Here is an 18,468-nt window from a genome sequence, read left to right on the forward strand (position 1 = left end):
TTTTATGTGCCCGTGTGCATGTCCGCGTTTAGTTTCATTGTTGAAGTGTCTGTTGCATATTTTAATGTGTTCTGGTTTGTCTTCTCCTGTTATAAATGCATCCTTCATTTCATATACACCATGAAGGGTATGCAGGTTTTTACTTGCTGGATGTTGGCAGTTGGTTATAGCACACACATCTGCTTCCTCTCCTAGTATTAGTTAAAGGAAAAAAAGGAATCAGATTGTTTCCCCTTTGTCAGTAGAGCACAGAAATGCTACGATATAAAAGGCCATGAAACAGATTTAAAATTTTTGAAAACAGTATATTTCAAGCAGATATGATAAAAGTTGTCCAGAACAGAACAATATTGTATCCTTAATCATAAGACTCACATGCTGGTAAACAAACTCCATAATCTAAATGAAACTTTGATAAATTTGCAACAAAATCAGCGATACTGTATTTTCATGGGCACTTTTATGTAAACATTTTTGACGAAAAATAAATTTAGGCAGTAAGGTGCTTGCATACATTGCATTATATTCATCTGGCTCAATATCTGACTGTGCGTGTGTATTTGAAAATTTCTAAGCAGTACACTGTATCTTGGTAATTACTATGGGTGGATTGCAGAGATTATAAGGTAATGAGGGTCCTACATATTACATAATTTTGAACATGAAAGTCAGTAATTACCTTCCAGTTAGGCTAGGGATATAGCAATATGTCAAAGAAGATTTGGTTGTGAGATGAGAGGGTAGGTACATTTGTATAGTCAGGTGTATCATGTAACTATGCACTTAGCTAGCTGTTAACTTCAATCTCATCTCACCGTTCCAAATGCCGTGGGAAAAAATTAAGTTGTGAAGTATTTTATATATAGCCATGCTGGTTTGTAATTTCCAACCTCAATGTCACATATTGTGGTTAAAATTTCTGTAAGAGGTGTGACAATATTTGCATTTTTTTTCCAGGAAAATCTGCAAGAGACAACATTCTTCATGGAAAGTTGATATTAGTAGTCTGATAGAGAGTGGAAACAGTCATGAAACAGAGGCGCAGCACATACATGGTGTAGCATTGCCGCACTCTGACTGCCAGGATAGAAATTATACCGACTCCACCAGGGATTGAACCTGGGACCCTCAGATCTCACTTTTGGTATTCCATGGACCTGATGCTCTAACCACTGAGCTATGGAGCCTGCCAAACTTTTGTACCTGGAAGGGGTGATATGGAAGATGAGCTAGTGTTTCCTAAATAAACGATTGAAAATTAGTATCAGAAAATTTATTTTTCAAAAAATGATTGTGTGTCAAATTCTTGATGCTATGAAATGATGTGCTAGTGTTGAAATGATGTGACGTAACTACATGAACTTTTTAAAAGAGGATGAAGAAGAGTCAAGGCATTAGTGATAAATGAGAAATTTACCAGAAAAAAAGACTGACAGTTCCTGTCATCATTGCATTGTATCGGAAATGATGCACTGACTGACTGGATTGAATTGAGTTTGAAAAATAATACTTACAGCATTTACCTCCATCATACAGTATTCATCTCATACAGTGCTGTTAATGATAAATGACAACTTACAATCTGAGACAAATTACAAATTATCTGTAACAAACCAGTATGTACTTAGTATGGGTATATTCCTGCCAATGTTGTTGATGTCAAAGTATATGGTGTCTTCGAGTTCAAACTTCAATCCTGTAAAGAACTTGAATTTATATCAAATACCAGTGACAAGTTTACTGCATTCAATGTGATACTCTGTGAACGTTAACACTTACCATGTAATCCATCACCAGAATTTTTCACATCTGCTCTTGTACCTCCCATCAGGTGACTATTGTATATCTTCCTGGATTGCAACTGTCAAATAATATATTGAATGATAATAACAACTCACACATGTATGAATAAAAATCAAATGAAGAAACGTATGACCTATTTGCACCCTTCGGGAGAAATGGGATTCTTTTCATAGGTGTTATGGTGGTATCCTGCAGCCATGCTATTGCAAGCACAGCAAATGAAAGTTTGACAGATCTAGAGTACACCATATCACTAACTCACACTCGAATACAACATGTATTTTCACTTACAATGCAGTTATAATCTTTGGCAATATTTTCATTAGCAAAGCAAAGCAAATGAAATTAGAATGCAGTACACTGCACCACGAGTGAAAATATCTTATGGAACCCGACAGAGCACACATAGAGGTTGTGCAATGCTGTTATTGTTGCATATATTATCTCAATTCTGAAGAAAACATTTTTCATAACTGCTCTTGAGCTATCAGTGTGGCAATGTGCAACCCACATGTAAGTGTCCACTGATTGGTTAATAGATGGAATCTATTGTTTTGCAAATTATGTCAATTTTGGCCAGATCTTAGTTGTTTCTGTTTGTGTCACGAGATGACATTGACAAAAAAAAAGTATGTCTGAAAGTAAAAATCACAGATTTATAAGTTTTTAAAGCCATTCACCATTAATATTGTTCTACCTTGTGAAGAATATTGAATAAGTAGCTTTCCAAAATTATATGTTAATTTTCACAACTCATGTCAATAAATATGGTATCAACTGGCAGCTAGGTTTATACACATAAAGTAGTCACACATGTTGTATAAAACAAGTACCTTGGTTTGTTCTCTGAAGCAACCGACAGTTTCCATCTCACAATATCGATTCAACAACATAATGTTACTTATTGCCTCTCTCCGCAGTCCACGTGTTTGAAGCATTTTTTTCCGGGAAGAAATAATTAGGCTTGACGATTTGTGAATCATCTACAATAAAGAAAATCAGACAGTATGCATGTATTAGTATGCATGTACTATGTTTGACAACACAACATAAGGCCCATCTGTAACTGTGACTTTTGGTTATTATTTTAGTACATGCTTTAGGGAGTTGAACAGGAAAATGAAATTGCCAATTTAAAAATTCTGACCCAAAGTCAAATTCTGACCCAAAGTCAAAGTTACTATGCTGGAGCTTCAATATGGCATTATGAAAAACACAGGTTGCCAGATAGATAATAACGAGTCATTCAGTTTGCATTACTGCAACTGCAAGATGATATGCTATACTTGGTGACAGCAGGCAGTAATCCACTTGGTAATATGGAGATTTCCCAGTTTGCTGTGAGTGTTTTTACAGAGTTTAATTAAAGGGACAATAACTGTTACTTCTCATGATTTTTAAGTGTTTATGCTGTGTGTACTTCAAGTTCTTGTTCAACTCCCTAAAACAAGTTAAAGTATCAAATGTTACACTTATATACACAGCCTGTGCATGTGAAATGAACAGTTTTATGACAGCTACTGTCCCTTGCAACAACACCTAACAATCTCTAACCAGTGCAGATTTTTTGTCATAAAGCAACTACACCTCCCTTACCTGATGGTTTCTTTGGTCATCATATCTGTTGTTTTTTTAGTCTCTTACGTATTCTTTCCAGTTGAACTTCCTTTGCCTTCAGTTTACTTATACACTTCTGAATATTTTCATTCTAAAAGGATTAGTCTTTCTTCATATTCATATATTCTACTTTATATATTAGTTCAATTGTTCTCCATGGGAAAGTTTATCAAGAAAATATGTTTCCTTATAGATCTATTCTTCAGTTTAAAAAAAATCACACTTAAAAAAAAAACGAAAAAACTATACAGAAAAGCTTCATAAATTCAACTATGAAATAACAAGAGATACAAAATTTTCAATTAGATTATCATCTTGTGGTCAACTTTCTCCTGGAAGCATGCTTCCGTCATTCTAAGTAATAGACATAAGTCAGACCAGAAATATGGAGTTTATTTGTGATGTATGTGGTTTAGACTTTAGAACAACTTTTATAATGCCTTTTCACCCAGAAGTGTTTCTTACATGGCCACAAAAAATTATGAAATTTGCACTGATGTTAAATACAAGACAAAAAATTTTAATGACAATAAATGCTGTAAGATGTCAAATGATATAATTGCAAGAAATGACAAAATTTGACTGAAAATTGCAGGAGCATTAATCTCATTCTTTATTTTATGTGTGAGACTTTTATTTATTGTCAGGTACATGATATTTATTTCAAAGAAAAAATGATTCTTGGAAGATTTCGGATTGAAAATTTCCTTTGCAACTTATGCAAGTATCAATCTTGAGTAGAGTATGTGGTAATAAAATATCAATGAAAGTTTGCAATCAAATATAAAAGACAACAGGGCATAACTATTTTCCATATCCAATCTTATTAATAATAGAATGTCTAAACTTACGATTATCTTGAATCTTCTGAGAGGAATCTCTATGAAACACACAATCTTAAAATAATATGATGACAAAGAGACGCTTTTGTTATTCAACATTAATTTCAGAGGAAAAAATCCATTATCTGCCAATCTTACATTTGTTCTTGGTGATGTTACTAACCAATGCAAACCGTTTGGTGCATTAACGCACCAAACCCACTTACACTTGTCATATTCATTATATGAATGTATTTCAGAATAATTCATTTACACAAAAAGTCAAGAAGTTTTGATACTTACATCACTTTCGCTCTTCATGTTTCTATGGTGTTTGTAAAAGGATAGTTGCAGAAAATTCGGAAATACTCTTGTCTTGTAAACTTTTTACCTTAGAGACAACATCAAGGTGTAAATACAGTGTTTTACGATAAAAAAGGAGACAACTAGTCAAGGTTTAATCTTCCTCGAGGAAAATTGATTTCATTTTGTACATCTGGTACGTTCGTTGCTAATGGCAACGGGCTGACGCTACGTGGACGTCAACGTAAAAATTATGGATAAATCTTTTGGCTGCTTAAATTAAATGAAATTTTAGTTTACTTTTCTTTAAGTGCTTATTTATGTCATCATGGTATTAATTTTGAAAAATCCTCCAGAAAAAGTTACGACCGTGAAAATTCGACGAAACCGTGATACCCGGAAGCCATAGTTCGTCTGCTACTTTCAGTAAATTTACGAGAAATTTTCGTCCTCTGCCGTATTCATTGAGGTATCATTGCATAGCTCAGTTGTACAACACATTGGCCATAACGTCTTACCGTTTTTTCGTTAATTTTCTGAAAAATTAACAAAATTTATGACTTTACCTGCCTCACCAGCGACGATCAGCTTTTTAAACCTCCCGCTGTGTGGACAAATCTAGCTGTGACGTCACCAAACTACAGCGCATAGGGATCGTGACCTTTGTTAGGGCCACCCAGGAGCCATCTTATTCTAACACACGCGCTGGAGAAAGTGTGCAGTGCAGCTCAGTGCTTTCACGGGAGATTACCTCAGCAAGACAGATAATTCAGACAATCACTGCGTTTTCTATTTAGGACTTCTCGGTAAATCGGATAACACAAACAGAGTATCGTGAATATTATCGATTAACCCATACTAATGTTATTGGAAACTTAGAGGCCTCGTTCGGAGTTTTCTCCTCCCTCCTGTCCCACTGCAAAGACTTTATATGGCATTATGCCATTACCTCAGGTAAGTTTTGTAAAACTTCTCCTTAGTTTTTGTCGTTTTCATTGTTCTAAATCAGTTGTACTATATTTTGAACCAATACCACATAAACATCAGTTTTTATGTGTCAAATATTAGCCGCCTCTGATGACTACATTTTGTCGTCTGCCACACAGTACGCCACGCGCGTGGTATGCGTCTTAATTTGCATACCACTCGGCGGTATGTATCAACCGCACGTAACTGTGCTAGTCACCTATGCGAATTCTGGTGGAATCAAACTTTGTTTTTCATTTTTTCTCAGAGTCAGTAAGACTCTGCTTTCCCCCAGGGAGCATGACCGATCACCGACGCAAGTGGTACTGTGGCGTACAGCAGCGTTAGCGTAGACTCGTACTCCATAGCTTAGTTGACAATGGCCCCAGTGCCAAATGTTTGATGTTCAGAAGCTGAATTTAGGTGGGCCACCAGAATTCAATTTTTTACTTTTTTGAGGACATGTTTTTATCTACCGGTATATCTCGTGATCCGCGCACATTCGCCACGTCAAATATCGACCGTTGGCATTAAAAAAATGTGCTTTAGAAATGTTACCAAGTGGGAGTGCCACTTTAACAGCTTGTAAGTACACACCGCTACACAGGATATGGCGTTCAAGGAATTTTAATATGCAACAGTGGACAAATACAAAGCAGTGATAACCTAATAGAAAGCACAATGTCAAGAAAAACTAAGATTGGGCGAGGGGCCTCCACCAGTCTGCTTCAGGGACAAAGGTTTGGGTTGCAAAGTTGGGTTTGCAGACCTTTGGAAAGCCGAAAGTGAAAGTGGTTCCACCAGGCCGGTGGAGACCACCTTCTTGAGTGGGAGTACATGTAATGGACGGCCCACAGTGGGAAGCAGTTAAGTGGAGCTAAGGAGGAGATGGGGATGGTGGAGGGATGCGCGGCAGACAGTCTGAATGATCTAGAATGAATGAACCTGGACTAGGAGCTTGAAACAAGGCTGAGGTCAAGTGCTGTATGCAAGAAAGATGGGTAGCTAGATAACAGGTGCTAAGTAGGGAGTTCAAAGCAAAATTTAGAATTAATTTTAGCTTCATTGCATTACATGAATTTTGAAATATCATGTAAGAGAAACAAAACAAAAAATATTTTAAAAATCCACCGAGTAGTTTTTGAACTACAGCAATTTAAATGTTGCGAAAAAGTGGCTTTTTTGTGAAATTTTGCACAAAAATGTGCAAAGACTATGAAATCTGCAACTTTTGAGACTCCAAATTTGAATGTTATTCATTAAAAATCCCATTTTTTTGGTCAAATAAATTGTCCCGCGGAAAACCGCACCGTTTGGCACCTCATTAAAGCTTGTGACGTAGTCTTCTTATCTTGCCGACAGTAACGCCGATGTGTGACAAGTCCAGCGAAGGAGCAAGGACTCGCACACGGTCATCTGACTGTGTTCAACTTGTCATATCAGTAATGGCTTTTACCGATGTCGCAATTTAGGTTGAGTGACATTAGTGTCTATTGTTGAACGAATCAGATTGCATGTCCTCCTGGGATCCTAAAACGGTCATCTGGCAGTTCCTAAAACGCGTTCTTAAATTAGAAATTGCACTCGGGACTTTTCAATGTGTAATGTCTGTCGAAGTGACCTAGAAAAATTGCAACAACACACGCACACAAAAATGTGCAAAAAACTTTTGCAACAATGTAGCATTGCCCCAAGGACATACGGAAGTCTTATGTAAATATTTTCGATTCCACCAATAAATGTGTACGCCGATTGGAAAGACGCACGCAATTTTAAAACTGTACTATTTTCCAACTGTAACATCGGGCAGTTGATCATATTTCTAAAATAAAAATGACATCACTGATCACAAACAAACGTGATGTTGAAAAGAAAGAGACCAACTTGACGTAAAAATCCCTGCTGGTAATGTAAGTATGTTTTCTTTCTTACAGCTAAAGGTCTATTTGTTGAACAATATTTAAGTTTTGAAGCAATAATAAAAACTACAGCTTACGTTAAATATTTTCCCCAGTGCGAAACTTTATGTCATGGTTTTAGTAATGCATAAGCTTACAAACTTTATTATGTTACAAACAACGTAGACAAACATTGGTTTATTTGAACACCCGAGATCGGAGCTATCTTTTTCCCTTTCAAAAATTTGAACACAGAAGCTTGTTTAGGTGGTGAGGAACATGTTGTGATAGAAGTATGGTCCCAAGAAAATTTCTCAGAATCGGGAGTGTGTGACGTGGTATAAAAAAATAGTGACAATAATCACTGTTCGCTCCCATACAGTTATCAAAACAAACCAACAATTGTATGAAACATGGACATACACATACAGACAGACTGACATTCACAGACTGGCACAGAGTGATGACATTGACCCCAAGTGTGCCTTGGCCCATGAAGAGTGATAAAGATATAACAAAAAGCTGAATGTAATGATAAAATAGTTAAGTATAGGCCTACAGACACTGAGGGTGAATATGTTACAGCAATTTGATTAGTTTCTTTTCGTTTTCTACTTCTGTGATAATTTTTAAGACAACCAAACTGCAAGGCAGTTTTATTTATGTATTGACAAACATGTTATCTTTTAAAAGCACACAGCAAACTGTTCATGATTTTTCATTTACAATATTTGACATAGACTGAAATACATAACATGCAACCAGTATTTACATTTTGCCCATGCACCAGATACATGGAGAGATTTCAACATATAATCATCAACTCAGAAACCCTACAGGAAAAAGTAAACATTGTTTTCTTCCAGAACAGCTGGTACATCCACATCTGGAGCAACATACAAACTTAACCAATTACACAAGGATGATGACACAAGAGATAAAGTTATGAAATTTAACTGTGGTGAACTTGACTATTCCTTTCAAATCCTTACCTAACTTGATTGACATCTTAAACTAAAATACACTGCATGGTTAATTGCTCACAAAAATACATCAGGGGTGTACCATTTGATAAAAGGGGGTTGTCTGGAAGATTGATGAGGAACATTATCTTTTTTATCCGATACATTGTACATTCTTTTTTCCCACTATCCCACCTTTTCTTTTTGACAAACCTTCTGTGGCTGATTTTTTTATTGACATTTGTTTGGATTTTTTTCAAAATCTGCCAGGACTCTTTAACATTGAAAAAACTTTGAATATATTTGTTGGAAACCAAACCTGCTGAAATCACCTCAGCTATGTTTCTCATTATTTTTTACCGCATTTCAACACCAAATACAGTTTACCATTTCAATGCTTACTGAATCACCACATTATCTTGAACATAGGGCCAATGTCCCTGAAGCTACTATAGACATGGATACAAAATTAAGTATTTCCTGACTGTATGAAATCATCTCACTAAGGTCATCCTAGGGACCTGTTAGCCAAATATTAAAGCTGTCTGACCAGCGGTTTTGAAAAAACAAGCGACCCAATAGTCGACAGAGCTCTGCTGTGTTATGTAGAGAGCAACTTTTCGTGACATGTATTGATGAAGAAGGTTGAGATCTTTGATAGCTCATTGCAGGATGGCCTGACCTAAAATGGCAAAATTAGCTGCAAAAATACAAAATTGATGATTTCATCATAATTATGTATAAAAATGTATACCAAATATCAAAGCTATCACATGACTAACTTTTGAGAAACAATATTTTGACCAAATACGGCAAAATTGACTCAAAAAATACTCAAAAATACAAAATTGAAGATTTCATCAATTTCACAATATCACACTAAGAGAACCCCTAGGAACCTGTATACCAAATATCAAAGGCATCAGACAAGTAGTTTTTGAGAAACACATTTTTTGACCAAAAACGGCAAAAATTGCACCAAAAATACAAAATTGCAGATTTCACCATATATTCTATATATCATATTAAGTTTATCTGTAGGAACCTGTATACCAAATATCAAAGCTGTCAGACGAGCGGTTTTGATGAAATAAATTTTTGACCAAAAATGACAAAAAATTCCTTAAAAATACAGATTTGCATATTTCATCACAATTTGAACAAATCCAAGTTGGGTTATCCCTAGGGATCTGTATACCAAATATCAAAGCTGTCTGACCAGCGGTTGTGAAGAAGAAGATTTTTTACCAAAAACGCCTTTTTTGGCACTAATTTGCATATTTTTGGCAATGACAACTTCATTTGAACAAAATCTCATCTACAGCCCATCATCCATGTACACACCAAATATCAAGATGAAATGTGCAGCGGTTTTGGAGTTTTTGATGTTGACGGACAGACATACAGACATACAGACATACAGACATACATACATACAGACATTTCCCTAGCCTATAAGAATAGCTTCCATTGCCATATATACATATGGCTATGGGAGCTAAAAACGACATGCACGAACTTTGAACTTTGAATGTACGTTACATCGGTCCGACAACTCAGGCTCCCGATCCCGTTCGTCCTCTTATGTTTCTACACATCCCGATGTTATTCAAAGATTCATGGGGTTGTATGTAGATGCCTCTTGAATTAATAATGTAATCAGTTTTCTGTGATCCCGTCAAATCAACCGTAGGTCTGTGTGTTGCTTCGCGATGTCGGTGTGTTGCACTTGCAAACAAAGGGAGAGAGAGAGAGAAAATCACGATATCTGGATCAGCCAGTGATCTACAACAAATGTTAAAATGGCAATTTTGCAGCTAAAATTTTATCGAAACTTGGCGACATATTTTATTTGGCACGAGACTAGATGCGAACAGACTACCTGTGACGGCGACATCGGGTTTGGGATATAGTTCCACTGCAATTCCGAGGTCAAGACAGGACAACCCTAGATCTCCTCTGATTGGTCATAAGATCCGAAAATATCGAGATAAATATTGGTTATTTTGACTATCTGCTGATGTTTTTTGACGGTAGTGTAGTTATTAAATGTTGTAGTGTTGTACTGTTATGGTAGCGACGTTATTTTTTTAACTTATCAGATACATGGCTGAACTATTAAACCGTGGATACGTTTCCTCATAGATTTTGCCTTCGAGCTTCGCGAAAACCCGCCCACTTTGTGCAGTTTGCTTTTTAATTAGACAAGTTCTTGTCTCGTTTATTGGGTAAGTTTTACTGGAATTTGGGCCGCATAATAACCGTTTCAACATCTGGTGCTGCTCGCTCGTTGGGGCGGTCCGGGCCTGGGTTTCAACTCTGTCTTTTTTTCTAGTTCAACACACAGGCCTCGCGAGGCACTGTGTCAGGGGACACTTGAAATCGACTTTTCTCTGTTGAACGTGAGACTGACTGCGGAGAGGGCGTTGAACTCCTCAACCCTGCAACACTAATTTGTATCATTGATGTCTTCAATACTACGCACGAAGTCTGCATTAGTGCATTGCCAGTGTTTAGTAGCGACATACGTTGAATAGTCTTAATTAATCACTTGTTGTTTACATTCTGTTTAAACGCCCCGACTCTTTGGATACTGCCTTCATGACAGTCACAATTAATACTGTGAATGCTTAAGCATCCTTCTTCAGAAATAAATGAATGAAACCCTACAATGATTATTATCTTTGCGTTCAGCCACCCCCCCCCCCCTGCCCCCCGCTGCCTGTCTTCTTCAGCGTATATATTGTTTGGCAATATAACACTTTCATATGTTTTTTGTTCAAAAAGGGATAAACGCCGGTCACACCTATAACATCCTTAACAGTTTGTCAAATATCAAATGTGTGAAAGCAACTTATTTACTTCCACACTCCCGTGCGCCACTCTCCCTTTTTAGCGGATGTGTGGGTCCGTCAAACAGCGTACGATCTAATGAATGAGTTTTTTCGGTTCTTTCTTTCCGATTTTCCAAAGACATGTCGACTTTCTCTTCCGTGTTTGAGCGAAACGAACGTCGGCTTCATTCGGAAATGGTCGGCTATTCGTGGGCATAACGTTAGTCCAATGGTAAGCTATACCCGACGTGAACGTCGGAATAATTCGGACTGTAGTCGGGAAAGGAAAGTTGACCTTGAGAGAGATTCCCAGTATACACGTTCGCTGATGCAGTACTACACTGATAGCAACAAGTTCACCGATTGCATTGTCTGAACTGTTCATGCCAGGGCAGTTATTGTTGTTCAGTGAGACGCATCGGCTTTACCAGAAAAGCAGCATATTGCGGTGGTTGTGTGGGACCCTTCATTGATATTTCAGATTTCGTCACCATTTGTCGTAATAGATCAACTAAAAGCAATATGTCCAGTTCCGTTGTTATCAGAATATTTAGCTTGCCTTATGTCTGATCGAGAGGAAGCGTTCAAACAATACACTGCGTTTGGTCGTAAGATAGTCTAGAAGGCCGTGTTCGGGTCACTATTTCAGACAGAATAAATATGTATTGGAGCGTATTTGCGAGGGAATCTAATAAAAAGGCACATAGGATTCGGAAACGACCAGGAGCAGACAGAGAAAGACATTGAAAATAAATCACTACATAGACTGTGAAGCGTTATTTAACATGATGAAATCAAATGCAAGTTCAGGGAGATCGGACACAGAAAAGCCCTTCACAGTATACATGTATAAATTGCTTGAAACCTCCGGAAATTGAGCAAAATTAAAATAAAATGCTGAGTGGTATATATCAGAAAGCCATTTTATTGCAAAGTACAAACGTAGCAAGACTACAGATCGTAGCTGTATATGGCATAAATTCCGCAAATGTACGAATCGGGAGCATGTCAGCGTTCGAATTTTGCCCTAATAATGACATTACCCTGAAAACTGACACTAAATACATGTCATAGGCAAAGGATACTGTTGATATCAGTCAGCTGACAGCATTACAGCATGAGCGATCATGATTTTGTTCAGTTTGCCGCTGCGGCATTTTGCAGAGCTTGTCAAATTTTATGCATAGAATCAGTAAATTATTGAATGGCTCTCGACCAGAGCCGTAAATAAATTTCAAGGCAGTCACGCTAGCTGGTATGTTAAATTTCTCAATCATACTTGGAAAACTACAATGCAAATAACGTAAAAAAACACTAATTTCCAATTAGAAAATGAAAAATATTTCGAGGTTATTTTGTAAAACACTCACATTTTTCTGTTTGCTCAACGCTTAAAACCTGGAGCATACCTCTACCTTGTTCTGTAAAATCTTGAATACAGAGCTTCAATCCATTGTTTTGCTTCAGTTAATATTTTATTGAAAATTTTATTTACATTTTATTGCGCGAAAATGTAGAGATTGCAGTAAAATATTGCTACAAATTTCACCACTTTGACCTTTGATCTTTTGTTTTGAAATTTGAGACCCTTCAATGAGTGTTGAATGTCTGCGGCTAAAAATAACCCGCACGTCCCTCCAACTATCGCGCAAAGTAGGAAAAAAATCAGGCTGATTTTCGTAAACTGCAGCACAGCCGTCACCCCTCCCAGCTTTTTAATTCCCGCGGACTTACCGCGGACGTTTTAATGCCGTGGAGATACCTCGATCATTAGAGCAAAAGGGACTAAAATAAAGGTGTGAATGGCCTAACTCCAGCCTGCGGTAATGAGTTGGTCATGAATATTCACCGCACCTGAGGTGCAGTAATCACTGCGGTAAACGGATAAGTGGGACGCCGCGGACTCCGCGCGAGGTACCACCTGTTTGAAAATGACCTCCTCCCTTAGTTTTTACACGCACGGCACCATGGGAAAATTACAAAATTCATCAATTTCAAAAGCATGTATCTTGAAAACTATGTACATATTTCCGATGAAGTTTTCGATACAAACCAACATTTACCCATATTCTTAGTACTCTAAGTCATAGATCTAAAAACACTTGTGGTATTACACTTAATCAAGCTTGAATATCAGAAAAATCACTTCTGTCAGTGCATGCACGGCACCATGGGAAAACTAAATAATTCACCAAATTTAAATACACGTAACTCAAAAACTATCCACACAATTCTGATGAAATTTTCTGTTGAAACCAATATTTACCTATACTCTGAGTATGCTAGTTTTACATTCTATCGAGCTTGAAAATCAGAAAAAATCACTTTTGTCTGAATTTGCCAGGGGCGCTAGCTGTGGTGGTAAAATTATCTTAAATTTTCACGGTTATTGTGAGGAATACTGCTGAATGTTGGTAAGCCTTAACATATAACATTACATGTATTATTTGCATTATTTACATCAGCTGTACTATTGATTTCTCATGAGAATTATTGATAAGAATACTTGGAATAAACAATGCAGGAAAAGCATCGTACAATTCAGTATTAGTAAACACGGTATTATGACCCAATATAGCACGACCTTGACTTACAGTACCATCAAGGACTGTGGTAGATATGCAAAAAGAAATTATTGCATGGATTATTTTAATCTTTGACACAAAGAAAGTGACATACTTGCGCAAATACAGCAGCAAAAATATCTAAACGACTCGCCAGCAAATGTCGTCAGGGACAGAACAGAAGACGAATGGGAAGGAAATTGACGACTCGTTCCATGAAGATACTCAACAAGCTGTAATCACAGAAATGCAGAAAGTTGGGTAAGAAGTGTTGCACTATTTTGCTTGTGTGAAAATATGTTCCTACCACTTCGTCGTCTCACCCTTTTTCTGAACCTAAGTCTTTACAGCCACAAGACCCAAGTTGGTTCACGCAAACTCTTTTTCAATTTGAACCAGTGTTCATAAAGCAGAATCGCGGTCATTTTATGGGAAGATCATGAATACCGCATAGATCTACACATAATCGATCATAGCCACATGCGAAGTGTACAGTTATACCCTCAAATGAGGGAACGTATACTAGTAAACGGCCAGACTTGGGTTTGAAAATCGGAAGGCCAGATCAAACGGCGCATGTTGCGTGATTGCTTATGTTATGACAGAAAATGACGTGCATTATCATCCATACTGAACCATGTTCCAGTCGTTCCTGGGCGATAGGCGTATATTTCAGGCTGAATGCCATGGATTCTAGACGTTTTGGCACCAAGTCGTTTCGGCCCAAGACGTTTCGGCCTCTCCATTTCCGGCCCAAAGTCGTTTTGGCACCGGGACTCAAGACGTTTCGGCACCGCTCTAGGCTACCTTTGGGAACAAGTGCTAGAGCATAATGTTACAAATCAAAGCACTAAAAAAGTATAGTGTCAACATTCACGTACATGCTTTAATCTTTGTGAGAACGTGGTAAGAAACCATAAGAAAAAAAGTCTTCATATCATTTTCAAGTCTGTGGTACAAGTTTATCGATACTATAGCCGCCGACACGGCAAAAGTTTGAAAGCGGTGCTGAAACAGTACGGCAAAAGTCACACAAAATGTACATAAAAGTACTGGTCAGAACGCGGAGGTTACGCTTACGAATATGACAGGTCATTCAATTACTAATTAGTTTGAAAAAAGTCGAAACAGGGATGCCGAAACGTCTTGGGTTATGCTTACGAATATGGCGGGTCATTCAATTACCAATTAGTTTGAAAAAATCGAAACAGGGATGCTGAAACGACTTGGGTTGCAGTGCCGAAACGACTTGGGACCAGAAATCGAGAGGTCGAAAGGACTTGGTGCCGAAACGTTACGTCAGATTCCTACAAATGTACAAAATTCAATCTGGCCAACTCGAAATGCTTCTTTTTCATTGTCAAACAATTTGATGTCATTTATAGGTATGACGGAGCTAAGTTCTGTGAGTGGGTAGAAGTGACAGCATCTGGCCGAAAGTAGAAGGGACAGAGTCAACGGAAAATTAGATGGCTATGTTATTGTACCTGGGCTCATTTTCTTAACGTTAGTATGTTTTTTTCTTTGTTTTTTCATAGAAAGAGGGGTACCATAGAGGAATAAAGGCCGATTTTCACACCTCCTTGGATTTAGTTTGGCATCATATGTGGTTGCGACTAACATATAGCTTTCTTCCACAATCGCAAGTTGAAATGAAAATCATATGTTGGACGGTATTCTATATATTTGGCCCTACTTTGTAAAATATCTTTCCTTGCTATCCTTGTCAAGATAAATCAAAAATACATTTTTTTTACTTTACAGAAAGAGGAAGTGGGCCCCCCCCCAAGGGGTCAGTACACATTACCACCTATTGTATTGTCCTTTGTGCGTGCAGTGCTACCAAGGGATGATATGGCCGGTAAGTATAAAGTTTTACATTTGTCAGTCTTATTGTCACCGTGATCAAACTGATACACGATCAACATTATAGTGTGCGAAATCGTTATATTTCCCATGTACTTAGCTACTATACAACTATATCGTTCTTGTTGTTGCAGGAAGCATATGCTGTTTCTGTTCAGGAATTCTGCTCAGCTGTGTGTGAAGCAACCCTCTCCGAGGTCTGACGTTAAAGATGAAACGTGACAGAGATTTAACAAGTTTCAATTGAAATTGTTTACTTTATTTCTCGTGTGTTAATATATTTATTTACATTTCAAATAAAAAGATACATTGTCACCTTAGAACACTTTGTCTGGCTGTAGGTGTAAAAACCGTACGCAGTGCTACCAAACTAAAATGGGCTGAATGTTTTGATACCACAATTTTGTAAGGAATGAAATAATAAGCCTTGAATAAGTGAGTTTTTTGCCAAATACAAAAACGGAAAAAACACTTTGGCGACAATCTGAAACGTAGACTTATTGTACATGTTACTTTGTCCATTTGCTTTGTTCTTACACCCGTGTGCACACAGACTGACTTACAGAGAATTATGTTTATCAATAACCAAGTGATCGTCATGTTTTAAATTTAAAATTGTTATGATGCCATCTGTTTGTGGAACAAACAGAAGGTAACAGAGTCCTTAACATAAATTAGAGTTTCGCGGGTACAAATTAAAAAAAATTTGTACTACATTTTTTGCTTTTGTGATGGCCCATTTACCAGGTGGAAAAGATATGAGTGAACAACTGGCTATGCCTCTGTACATTTTCGTCGGGGATAGGCACTGCTGTCCCCATTGCCAACGAGCGTAGTGTACCTGGAGATGTTTATAAAAAGAACTTCATAAATAAAAAAAGAACATGACAAGTAGTTTTCACAAGGCCAGTGTTTTCTCTGCATGTTCATTGAAAGGGGCACTTTCTGCACAATTCATCAAAGTCAGGGGCAGACTTGGCTTTGTAGGGGGGCAGTCACTGTTGATGTTGATTTTCCCTTGCTAGGAAGCGCTTCCCCGATATCATTAAGATCGTCAACCAGTTCAGTTGTGTCGTCTATGTAGCATGCAGCACCCTTGCTAACAATCATCGACATCATGATGTTTGTCAGCTTGTGATGTGCTCGGCTGCTCTCCATCTTCTGTCTATTTGTCTGCCACAGGTTTCTCTGACTCGGAATTTGACGTATTTGATCCCTTGGACATGATTTGGTCCGACTTTGGGGGTTCAAATTCATGAAATATGCACTGCCGAATAGTCATTTTTTCACGAAAATATCCCTAAACGTGGTTTGATTTTTCATTGTGGAAAAAATCTAAGCATGGTTCAATAACAAAGCTAATGTCCCATGCCTCTGAAAAACCTTCACATGCAAGAGATTAAAGGTGAAAATTTCCCAACTTTGTTGAGGAAATCCCAAACAATGGGTCATATTTTTGGAATATACATGATACATGGATTTATGTTTTCGACTTGGGCGGTACACCACAGTATGAAAATATCAGGAGTACCCTCCTGAGCGCTGATCAAAGGATTATGTTTCATTGCCATCGAGACTGATCATCACTGCAGCGTGCCAACACAATGCTAAAGCTGGAATTTTCCATAATTCATTTATGATACAGTGTTTCAAGTTCTGCTTTCAAACATTACCACTATCAAATTTCAGTAGTATCCATGGAGACTGTCGGCAACTAGGTTGACTGTTCTTTTCGATGTGTATATACACTCCATGTAATGAACGTCACCCAAGCTGAATGACAAGCAATATTTTGTAATCTCCGAGGGACTACAAACAATAGAACCGTAAATTCACATGTCGCCACACTGTGCTCTTGGGACACCCTATATACAATATGGGATGCCTTTGCTTGTTGTGTTTTGTGCATGATTACCGCGCAGTCAGTAATTTTTTTCAGGGCAGACGATGGAACAAACCCAACAAAAGTATCACCCAAGTTTCGATTGGGTTTTGTAACTACCATGGGGATAGTTGACAAGAAAGTTTCTCACCTGAAGTTATGTTTTTCGATGGATCGCCCGAATAATGTTTGAGCGCCATGTCCCTTACGAAAATTAAAGCCTTGCGGCGAACAGTTCTGGTAAAGTCTTCATAATTGCCTGGTAAGTTTACCATAACAAGTTGTGATGGATTTTGCGGCGCACATATTGTGGTATGCTTACCACGACACTCATGCATGTCCTGGTATGTTTGCCAAAAAAGTTTAGGCGTTGCAGAATTTTTTTGTGGTATACTTGCCACAAACAGGATTTACGGTATGCATACCGCTATTGAAGCTGACCCTATGGGTAGCCCCACCCCCAGTAGCATACCCCACCCTTCACACTTTGCCACGACCACTCACACTCTAGCTACTCATTCTTGTGCTCATGTAAGTTTTCAGAATGTAGCCACAGGTATAAACACTCACACACATTCACAAACAAAAGAAAATCTTACCAGGTTTTTCATTGAATTCCTACCTTACATTTATTGCAGATGGAAATGCTAACAAATGACACAAAACAAAAGAAATCACAAGTTCATCAACAGTTCTTTCACATGATATCTCCCTTAGTCCATAGCATATTCATAACAAAGTGTTGGCATATCCAACGATATATTGGGAACAGTTACTTTTGATCCAGTTGATTGTTCAGTGTCTTGGTTTACTTTCCGTAGACTACAGAAAGGGCTAAAACAAAAAAAAAAAAAGAAACAAGAAAAGAAACATTAATGCAATCACATATACTAGCACAGTACAGTAGACAAAATGCCAAGAGAGCAATCTGCTAGTTAGTATGTAATTGCAA

General features: G+C 37.7%; 1 long non-coding RNA gene and 1 other non-coding gene across 3 annotated transcripts in view; both read right to left on the bottom strand.

Moving 5' to 3' along the window:
- Window positions 1-1,098: 1,098 nt before the first annotated feature.
- Trnam-cau (transfer RNA methionine (anticodon CAU)) lies at window positions 1,099-1,187 on the bottom strand. The gene is given in 2 exon segments: window positions 1,099-1,134; window positions 1,151-1,187. It is a non-coding gene; the product is annotated as a tRNA-Met (tRNA).
- Window positions 1,188-18,018: 16,831 nt separating this feature from the next.
- LOC139132741 (uncharacterized) overlaps window positions 18,019-18,468 on the bottom strand; it is a 97,717-nt gene continuing 97,267 nt past the window's right edge. Inside the window, exon 5 of one of the 2 annotated variants that reach the window (XR_011552394.1) lies at window positions 18,019-18,350. This is a non-coding gene — a long non-coding RNA (uncharacterized lncRNA). The remainder of the gene's footprint in view (window positions 18,351-18,468) is intronic. The other variant, XR_011552393.1, reaches the window with a different exon arrangement.

The sequence above is a fragment of the Ptychodera flava genome, chromosome 5 (assembly GCF_041260155.1).
Source record: "Ptychodera flava strain L36383 chromosome 5, AS_Pfla_20210202, whole genome shotgun sequence".
In the NCBI taxonomy this organism is placed as follows: domain Eukaryota; kingdom Metazoa; phylum Hemichordata; class Enteropneusta; family Ptychoderidae; genus Ptychodera; species Ptychodera flava.